General features: G+C 43.0%; 1 long non-coding RNA gene across 1 annotated transcript; it reads left to right on the top strand.

Moving 5' to 3' along the window:
• Positions 1-2,643: 2,643 nt before the first annotated feature.
• Positions 2,644-6,695, top strand: LOC116587702. The gene is made up of 4 exons (XR_004284586.1): positions 2,644-2,713; positions 2,860-3,053; positions 3,197-3,407; positions 6,539-6,695. It is a non-coding gene; the product is annotated as an uncharacterized LOC116587702 (long non-coding RNA).
• Positions 6,696-10,155: the final 3,460 nt, after the last annotated feature.

Genomic DNA, 10,155 nt, shown 5'->3' with positions numbered 1-10,155 from the left:
TTGGTAAATGGAGCTCTAGGAAACCCCTGCCATCATCATGCTTTCTATCAGGGGTAAATATGGAGTCAATGTCTTCCAGAAGTAGTGCTTAGGAAAGAGAGAAAGGTATTTTCATCTGGACATTGGTGGAATTCCCAACTTAAGTGAGCTGTATCCGTAGGTTCACAGCTCCAAATTAAGATCTGATCCTCAAGAATCTTATGAATCCTGTGGTTGAAGGAAAAGTATTCGGTTGCAGACAGAGGAGGATCACTTTAGTTATACATGATAAGAAATAACTACCAATATGGGGACAACAGATGATGCTGTCAAAGGTGTATATATGAGTGAGACTCTGGGAGAGGGTGCTAAGTCAAGGCCAACCAGTTAAAAGAAAAGGTCTAACAAGGAAATTTTGTGGCCGAAACTGAAGTACAATGATTTTGCAGAAGACTGTGAGTCTTCTCACATACTAAGATTACAGCTTATTCTTTTAGAAGCCCCAACTTGAAGGAGTATTGCAAATAGCTTCAATATCCAGTAATAATTCTTGTAGAACCTAGTATAAGTTACATGGAGGGAAATACAACATAATGTTAAAAGCATGGCTGTGATATCAGCTACAGCTGGATTCAAAGTTTGGCTTCACCAAATTACATAAATTTGCACAAGTCATGTAACTTTTATGCATCTGCTTGTCTGTTTTCTATATCATAGAAATAAGAATGATGTAAGGCTGAAATGAAATCACCTATATAATATTGTGCTTGGCACAGTGGTCACACTTAGAAGAAACTGAGTAAATATTAGTTATTATTAAGTAAAAACAGAATAGTCTCCAACAGTAGGAGAATATGTATGGATTGCATACAGGTAACACATTACAAGTGAATAAAGAAGATGAAATGATCAGTAGGTTGTGAAAAGATGAAGGAAATATGATAGACAGGAAGGATCAGGGGAATGAGAAAAAGAAAGAAAGAGTTATCTTCAAGATCTTGAGCAAGATCTTCCATCAATGTCCAAGTTCCCTTTTCCTGATTTCCAAGAAGTGAGAAACAGAACTGCAGGTTGGGCATCCCTGTTTTCCTTTGCAATCACTGCTGGTTACCAGCAAGAGTACTAAGTGCTAGACCACAGAAGCTGAGTTCCCTAATCCCTCCTGTTTTTTTTTGTTTTTTTTCCAGGATTAGCAACCAGGTAGGCACCATGGGGAGAAAACTTACACCAGACTGTCCAAGTATATTTCAGAGACTATGTTAACATTAGAAACAGGGATCTAGAACAGTCTCCCTTGCCGGTAACACTGGGTAGAGAGAAACAATGGATTAAAACCAAAACAGGCACCAAGACCAAGAAGGGGCAAATTGAAAGACTAGGAATGTAGAATTTGAAAACTTTTGGTTGACACACACGTGAAAAGTCAACACAAAGTCAACAGAAGGCTGACTACCTTTGACAATGAAGAGATTAACAAGAACCGAAGATGACACAAAAGGAGATCACCCAGAGATAGGGTTGCCGGATTCAGCAAATAAAAATACAGGATGTCCAGTTAAATTTGAAGAAGCAAAAATAATTTCTTACTGTAATTGTCCTGTGCAAAGTTTGGGACATACTTATACTGAAAAGAGATGTGTGGTTTATCTGGAATTCAAATGGAACTGGGTGTCCTTTGTTTTACCAGCAACCCCGTACAAAGAACTCGTGAAGTCCCGAGCCATTAAGTATCATGTGGGGAAACCGGATCAATATCAGTGAAATGTTAGAAGAGGCAATAGACCGGCAGAGAATTGTAGGGATGAGGGGAGAAAGGAAGAACAGCTATGTTAGAGATGCCAAGAGCAGGATAGAGCATATACCCAGCATCAGAGCTTTGAATTAGGTAAAAATCAAGAGCCTGTAAAGGAACAGAGAGAACAGAGGATGCGTCTCCAAAAGAGAGGTGGTTCATCCTAAGCCAGCCACAAGGGTCTTGTGTCATTGGTTTCCTTTAAAATCCCAGGGCTTTCTACCCTGCTTCTTAGTAGATGTCTTCCCTCCTCTCTTCCTAAGAGGAAACTGAGACCTTTGTATTTAGATAAAGAATTATCCCAACCACTAAGCTTTTATACGTCTCCCTGGGCAAGGCAGTCTTTTCTGCTATGGATAGGCTAGGCCACCATTTTACATTAATTCCACAAAGATTACTGAATGCCTTCTTTGTATCAGACACTATTCTGGGGCCAGTTATGTTAATCAGCTTTATTTTCATCTCAGCCCAAGTGCATCTAATTCCCTGGGGTGGGGGGTGGGGGGGTGGCTTCTCAAGAATGCAGATTCCTGGGCCTCTTGCCAGCTATATCACCTCCAAGGGAGTCTGGGGATCTTCATTTTCATAATCTTAGAATCTCTGACCCACCAACTGGTTAATACAACAGGTATGTCAGCGCCTTTGACGTGGGAGAAATTCGTAGAGAAACACCAAGTGCAGATGCTGACCTGGAAATCAAGAGGTAGTCAGGCTGGTACCAGGTGACGTTAAAGGACTTGTCCAAGCCACATGGCTTGTGAATGTCTGAGAAGGGATTCCTGTCAAAGCGTTCCATTGGAAAGTATAGTTCTTGTCTCCTGGTAACATGCTACATTCTAGACCTCAGGACTCAGAATAGGACTTGATCTGTTAGGCTTTCCAGCCACTGCCGTGAGGCAGCATTACAACAACGAGCTTTAATTGTGACAGGAGGAAAGGGAGGTATTTCAACTTATGGTTTATTCTAATCAATAAGCACCTTTTCTCTGTTCTCAGTCTCCTGTAAGCTTGTTTCGACACTGAAATGTACCTCTACTATTAAGGCTCATGAGACTTAGTTGCCAACAGAAGGTGCTCTTGATTCACAGAGAGAAGCTCTGCTCTGAAGAGTGTCTCGGAGCCGCGCTGACACACCTCGGTGCAGAGCACGGAAGCAAACCCGGCTCCATTCCTTACCACCTGCGTTCCGAGACTCCTAACACTCTTAGCTGGCAAGTCACCTATTCCCAGAGTATCTCCATGAAAGAAGAAGAGGGGAGATGGCTTTATTCCCATTTTACAGGTAGGAAAACCAATGAGAAATCTCTTTTCAAGGTTTGAAAGGTAAAATTAGCCAAATGCTGAGGACAGACACCTACTTCATTTGCTTAGTCCAGCAGATGATCTGGTATTCTTTCTTCCTCTCCATCTCTCTGCTTCCTCTAGGGAATATTCTCCACCTCCGTGTTTTTCTCATCACAGCTCCCAGATCAAGATGGCAGAAGAACAGAAGCCTACAGCTCAAAGACGCAGAAGGAAGTTAGGAAAAGAATATTCTCATATCCATCCAACGCTCTGCAGCTTTTAAAGATCAAAAAGAAACACTACCTATGAGTCACCTAATCTTTATAATAGCTTTACAGAAGGAATATCTCAGGTATCTCCTGTCCCATTTTGCAAAAGAAAAAATGGAGACTCAGATAGGCAGGTGATGAGCTTGAGATCCAGCAGGTGAAAGTGGCAGGACCAAGAGGACCAGACCACCTCCTTGATGCGGGCCCAGAGCTCCCACCACTGAAATGAACTTTATAAGTGGGTCTGCTGAGAGTTTTTGAGTTTGAAAGTGTTTCTCTGTTTCATGTCATTTTTACATGGATATGATGCTTCTTTTATAAAGGAACATTTGCCCCAACCCCACTGAAAGCTGTGCAGGATGCCTTTGGGGCCGGGGGTGGGGTGGTTAAAATTAAAAAATGTACCAAGTCTGACAGCTATGAAAAAGTAAAAGCACAAGGGTCATAGCTGAATGGGAAAATGAAAAATAGCATACCGGAGAAGCTTAGATTATTATAAACTTAGATTATTATAGCTTCCTCAGGTTTTTTATAAGTAGAGTCTTTTTTAAATCATAAGAAATATTCATATATATATATATATATATATATATATATATATTCCCTCATAATAAACACAGAAGCACACTGTTCCCAGAATCTTTGGCTTGGCTCAAATAGGATGATATTCTTAGTTCTTGGTATGGGGGAAAAAGCCTCTGAACACTCCAGGCTTTTTATAGTTCTGGCTCAAGGGCAGCATTTGCTGCAGTAGCAGCCCTGGATAGCAAAGGAGCCAAATAATGCTAATGGGGCAAACAGAATGTAATTGCTTATGTGTGCTGGTTATATCCTGAAACAAATTGTTTCTTAATGCTGAGGTCAGACAGGGTTTAATTAGGAGAAATACAATTGGTGTAAAATTTTGCAGCAGGCTGCTTGTTTGGTGCCATGCCAAGTCAACATCTAGTCTCTCCAAATGGAAATTTTCATTAGAGGCCATTGGCAGCCCTAGTTAGGCTGAGTTTCAACTTTTCCAAGTCTCCTGGTAATGTAAACCTGAAACTCAGCATATCTATTGCCTAATAAAGGGCTGTCCCTCTTGCATTTACAAACACTTGAACATGTGCACACTCTCTTTCTCTGTTTTTCACACACCCAGCTGCCCTGGCTCCCCCACTAGCAAAACACACATTTCCCCTGGGAGCTGGAGGAACTAAAGCAATCCTCCTCCTTTTTGACAATTTTCTCTCCTTCCATATCCCATTAACAATAATCTTCGATCAGCAGATTATTACTTGAAAAATATTTTCATATGCATCAACTCATCAAACTTGACCCATAAAACTCAGAGGCGAGCATTTTTTATACTTGTAAGTAGGAAATTGCATCTAAGGTCACATCTATAATCGGCTAAGAATAGGTGTAAACATCCTGATTTGGGTCCTGGGCTTAACTAAGGCACAGAATTCTGTACACACACACACACACACACACACACACACACGCACGCACGCAAGCACGCACACATGCACACACACACTAGAAGACATACTGAAAAATCTGCATTTGTTCACATCAATGAAGCACACAAGAAGCTACCCATTTGTTATTTTCTCTTTGCTTTATTTTATATAATATTGGTGAAGAAGCAAGAGTGAAAGGTGTTATTATTCAAAGCTGCACAAATTTCCCCAAGATTTTGCAAACACTCTTTATTGGCTGGGACCCTTTTTTGTGGCACCCCTCCTTTCGTACCTGTCTTTCCGTACTCTCAAAGATCCCCACTGATGCCTGCAGTGGTAATACTGCTATTTACATTCATCTTAAGAGCCTCAATCTTCACACCTTCAAGGATAAGGTTTTATCAGTGTTTCTAATATAAATCCCGTGTCTCAAAAGTGTTTAATTTATTTGGAAAATTCTGCTTCTGGGCTGCTATTGTTTCTCTCTCTTCCTCTTTTTATTCCTTCCAGCTGAAGGCAGTTTTCATTACAGTGACAAAGACCCCACTATGTTAAAGAAAATTGCACAGAGAGACCCCAAAAATCCATCTACCCAACAAAAATCTAAGTCATTTTCCCCTGCAGTATCATATCAGCAGTAACCGTCATGGGTTTAAAGACATATGGGACCAAGTCTTCATTTTTATATGTGGTTCTTATTTGCTGAGACACGGGCTCCTTGAGAGTTGAGCTACATTTCATTTAGGTGCTGGGCCTCTGGGCCCGTGCTAATGCGCCCGGTTAGGGTCAAGGTAAAGCTCTGCACAGGGCAAGCAATTACTAAGCAATCCTTACTCCTCAGCCCTGCTGGGGCCAGAAGGCCATGGGCGAGCCCATTGGAAGGGGTGTTTTCTCGGCTGCCCGGGACTCGGTCCTAGAGTCGGTTAGAGATTGGAAGTTACTGAAACTCTTCCCCCATATGAGGTCTCGCACGGATTTCTCACTCATTTTCCTCTCCATGAAGTGAAGTCCTGCTTTAACTACATTTGGCTTAAGCCACGAACACCCTTCTTTTACATCAAGCTTACACTGGGACTCCAAATCCTCTCTTGCTTTCTATACAATTGACTTTTCTAGTATTTTTTAAATTCTCCTATATTAGAATTAGTACAGCTAGTTCTCCCATAATACTTGCTCTGGAATTGGACATTTGTTTCAGTGCAATTGATATATTAGGGAACAGTTGGACAATACCATGAATTTTGCATTTGTTCCTGCTCAGTTTTTTCCCTTAGAAACACAAAACTGCACCCAGCTGAACGGAGCTGCATAAGAATACGCAAGCACACACCTCAGACATCTACCAGCCACCCTGGGTCACCATGTGTCTTATTCCGCAATACTACATGTTGTCGTTCTTTTGTATCTGTGAACTCTTCTACACACACACACACACACACACACACACGACAAAAACCAAAACACACACGCATGCAACATCCGAAGCCTGGTTCAAAATGCCAAACAGTCTGTGTAAAAAGGAAAGCACTATCCGTATATAAAGACTTCAAGTGAAAATTGCTAAATCCTATAGAATTAGCTCCTTTTGATGCTAGTAGTCGCTGGCTTCATGATTTCAAACACTGCTAACAATTTCAAGCCCAAAAAAGAATTTCTAGGAAATATAGACGTTAATTAAAGAAGAAGCATATATACTTTATCAAACTTTCAGTTCTGATGAAACAGGGACCTATTATAAATGGATGGCTTGAAGGGCATTCATCTTAAAGGCAGGAAAACATGCCTCAGGATGTAAGGCTCCAGAAGTTTGCCTCACTGTGGTGTGGCTCATCGCCCGCACCGAACCACTCCCACCTCCACACCAGCCTCGCCACTTAGGTAAGTCTCCTTTCATTGACTCGCGATTAATCACACAGTGCAACCCTTCCAGAGCCCACTTAGCAAACTCCTAGTTCTTTGCAGGGCACAGTACCATATGTATTTCAAACATTTAACACATGTGAAACTGTGCCCTTTCGTTTTTGATGTATCACCAAAAAAGGTTTCGGATGTTAAGCTCCAACCCTATGTTTTCCCATAATCCCTCCAGTTTTTTATTGTGCTATTTTGCATAGAAGATGATTTTTTAGGGACACATAGGTCCATTAGAGCAAAAAATGACTATACTTGATTATTATCTGGGCATGGCAGTTGTCTTCAAATATTTGGAATATCATGAATTAGGGATTTAAGATTTTTTTAAAAGATTTTATTTATTTATTAGACAGAGAGAGAGATCACAAGCAGGCAGAAAGGCAGGCAGAGAGAGATGGAGAAGCAGGCTCCCTGCTGAGCAGAGAGCCCAATTCAGGACTCGATGCCAGGACCCTGGGATCATGACCTGAGCTGAAGGCAGAGGCTTTAACCCACTGAACCACCCAGGCACCCTAAGATTATTTTTTCATATTCTGTGTCACCCACAGCTCTTGTCATCTGAGTTAAGAGGCGGCTCCATCCTTTCACTGGCCCAGACTAAAAGCTCAAGAGTTATTTTTGAGTACTCTCTTCCTCTTACCCTACATCCCATTGGTTTTATTTTCAGGATGTATCACTTGTCAAATCCCCACTGCTTCTAAGTCACTGGATTATTCTAATAGCCCCTAAATTTGTCTCCTTCTTCCACTCTTGCCTGGCCCGAATCCTTTGAGCAATCTATTTTAAACCCCAGAGCCCAAGTGCTCCTTGCACATAAGTCAGGTGATATCACCTCTCCACGATGCAGCTTTGCACCTCAGCCCAAGCAGGAGCCAGGAGTACACAGAACATGCATGGCCCACCACCCTACCCAGGTCTTTCCTCTCCAGAACCTTCTCCTGTGCTTTCTCCAGATCCCATTGTCCCAGCTGAACTGCTGGGACATTGGCCACTCCTCCACATGGGCAGGTACACTCTTTTCTCCAAGTATATGCTCTGGCCGTGGCCCCTGCCTAAAATGGGATTCTCCTGGGTACCTATACAGTTGGCTCACTCACTCAGTTATTTCGGGTATTTGCTCAAATGTCACCTTCTCAGTGCATCTTTTACTCTAGAAGTCCCTGCTCCAACACTGCCATTCCCCTTTCTCTGCCTTATTTTTCTTAATAGCATTATCATGTCTATCTTCTCACCTAAGTTCCTTGTTTTGTTTGCCATCTTCTTCCCCTGGAATGGAAGTCTCTGGAAGATGGAGATTCTGTCTGCTTCACTCTCTGCTGTATCCCTAGCTCCTTGAACAGCTCTTAGCCTGGCACATAGTTGTTGCTCAATAAATACTTGCTGAACAAAGTAACAAATCGGTCTCTCTGCATGAGGTAAACAGAGGAACAACGAGGACCAATGAGCCAAAGTTTGTAGGGTGCTCAACCTAAGAAATCATATTTCAAAGACCCAGTGTGTTAAGAGACCGGCCCAGAAGGCCCCCTGTCACTCAAAGCATCCATGATGGGGAGGATCTTCGCTAGGTGACGAGGGGATTGGTGCGTCATATGGCCTCTGAGGGTAGATGATACCTGAAGGTCCTTTCTGCAGCAAGTGTCTCTGATTCCTGCTATTGTATTGCATTCCCTACTATTTGCATTCGTTTCTCAGAAAAGGCTTGTACAATCCCAATTTTCTCTTAATCGATGACGAGTAGAGGAAGGAGGTTATGCTGTAATGAAAAACGCACTCCATGACATGTGAGTTCCAAATAATCCACTCCTGGCCCGCCTGCCCTGCCTGCCTCAAAGGGCTATGGTACCCATTAAATAAGATTTTCCAAAAATAATCTACTCAGTAGAAATGTAACATAGACAAGACAACAAGAGATCTGCACAACATACAAGCATGCTCCCAGTCTAACATCTGCTTTTGAAATGTACAGCTTCTATACATCAGCACCCACAACATGAGGTCTCCTTCTAAGGTGTTTAGGCATAATTGTGAATTTTTTCCATACAAAAGCTATGATGGGGAAAATAAAATCATCATTTGATAAAAGAGAAAGCTGTGTTCCCTGGAATAAGCAAACTTTGCAATGGTAATCGGTTGCTGTTATCATAAACAACATCTCAGGGGTTGTCAAGCCCCTCAATCAAATCCAATGTAATATCAACATCAATCTTGATAATGTTTATCAAGACTTACTAACCTACCTCCATCCCAAGGAAAAATGTCCATTTTCTCCCCATAGAAGTAAACTTCAGGGAGGCACAAAAGATAAGAGCTACGTGCAATCAATGTAACCAGGTTAGGAAAACTCCATGCTCTAAGAAAGCCCAAAATTGTTCATGCTCCTTTCTCTCGGCCTGCAGGGTTAAGAACTCTTTTGCTGCTTTCCATTGTTCTTGCTGCTTTTATGGTCTTTCCTGTCTACTGTCAGCTGTCCCGGGTACACGTGACCCACCAGAGGCACAGAAAAGCCACAAGCCCTTCCACTACTTCAGCTGACTTTGAAGTGGGTGGGTGTCTATCCCGGAAGGGGCACAAAGAAAGGAATGAAATGAAAGTAAGTATTTAGGAATAATGGGAATTTTCAATCTCACCTTAATTTTCTAAAATACAGTCGACTCTCCAGATGTCGGTCTGCTGGTGGATCCATAGTTGGGGTGTGTGGGGGGCTGGCTGCCACACTCAGTCTTTCCTGGGAAAGGAAATAGGCTTTATTTTCAGAGATGAAACTGAGCTCATGCACCAGGGTGCTGTCCAGGCCCTGGGAGTTAGCAGCCAGCACGGACAGGCCCCACTGCCTGCAGGTACGGCTGAAACTGGCGCTTCTTCCCAGAGGCCGAGGACGGAGGCCAGTGAATACCAGGGAGGCCGGGCTCTGAGGGCAGCCTGGTTGTCACCAGTGGACCAGCATCTGAGGAACGAGTGCCCTTCGAAAGCCTTCCCAAAGCACTGGTTTTCCAGGCCGAGATGATCCCAAGGAGCCTGGGGGAGCGACATTGCTCTGAGAGCCCTCCTATTTGCATGCAGTTCAGGAAAGTGAGAAGCTGTTTAAAGGCAAGGATTTTAGCTGCACTGGGAGCTTTGGCCTTTTCAGGGGAGAGACCCAAGAGACTGCCTGTCAAAACAGAAGTCTCTGGCTAAAACTACCTAGCTTAGACAGCATGGGTCGTCAGGAGGGGCCAGAGGCCGGAGAAGGGGGAGGTCAGCTTTCCACGATTGAAGTGGGGATAATGTGCAGAGAAAAGGAAGGGGGACAAGGGCACATGGGAGGAATAAAGGAACAGATACACGGCTGTATGGGTCTCTGAGTGTATTCCCTCCGGACAGCACGCTGGAGCAACGAATGCTTTAAAAATTCATTAATTCAGTTTTACAAATAGAGAGTGGGTTTCTTTGCCTCTCCCCTGATTATTTCTTCCCTGTTCCCTGCTCTACCTGA

This window comes from Mustela erminea, chromosome 4 (assembly GCF_009829155.1).
Source record: "Mustela erminea isolate mMusErm1 chromosome 4, mMusErm1.Pri, whole genome shotgun sequence".
NCBI classification, from domain to species: Eukaryota; Metazoa; Chordata; class Mammalia; order Carnivora; family Mustelidae; genus Mustela; species Mustela erminea.
This window is presented reverse-complemented; position numbering and strand designations above follow the sequence as displayed.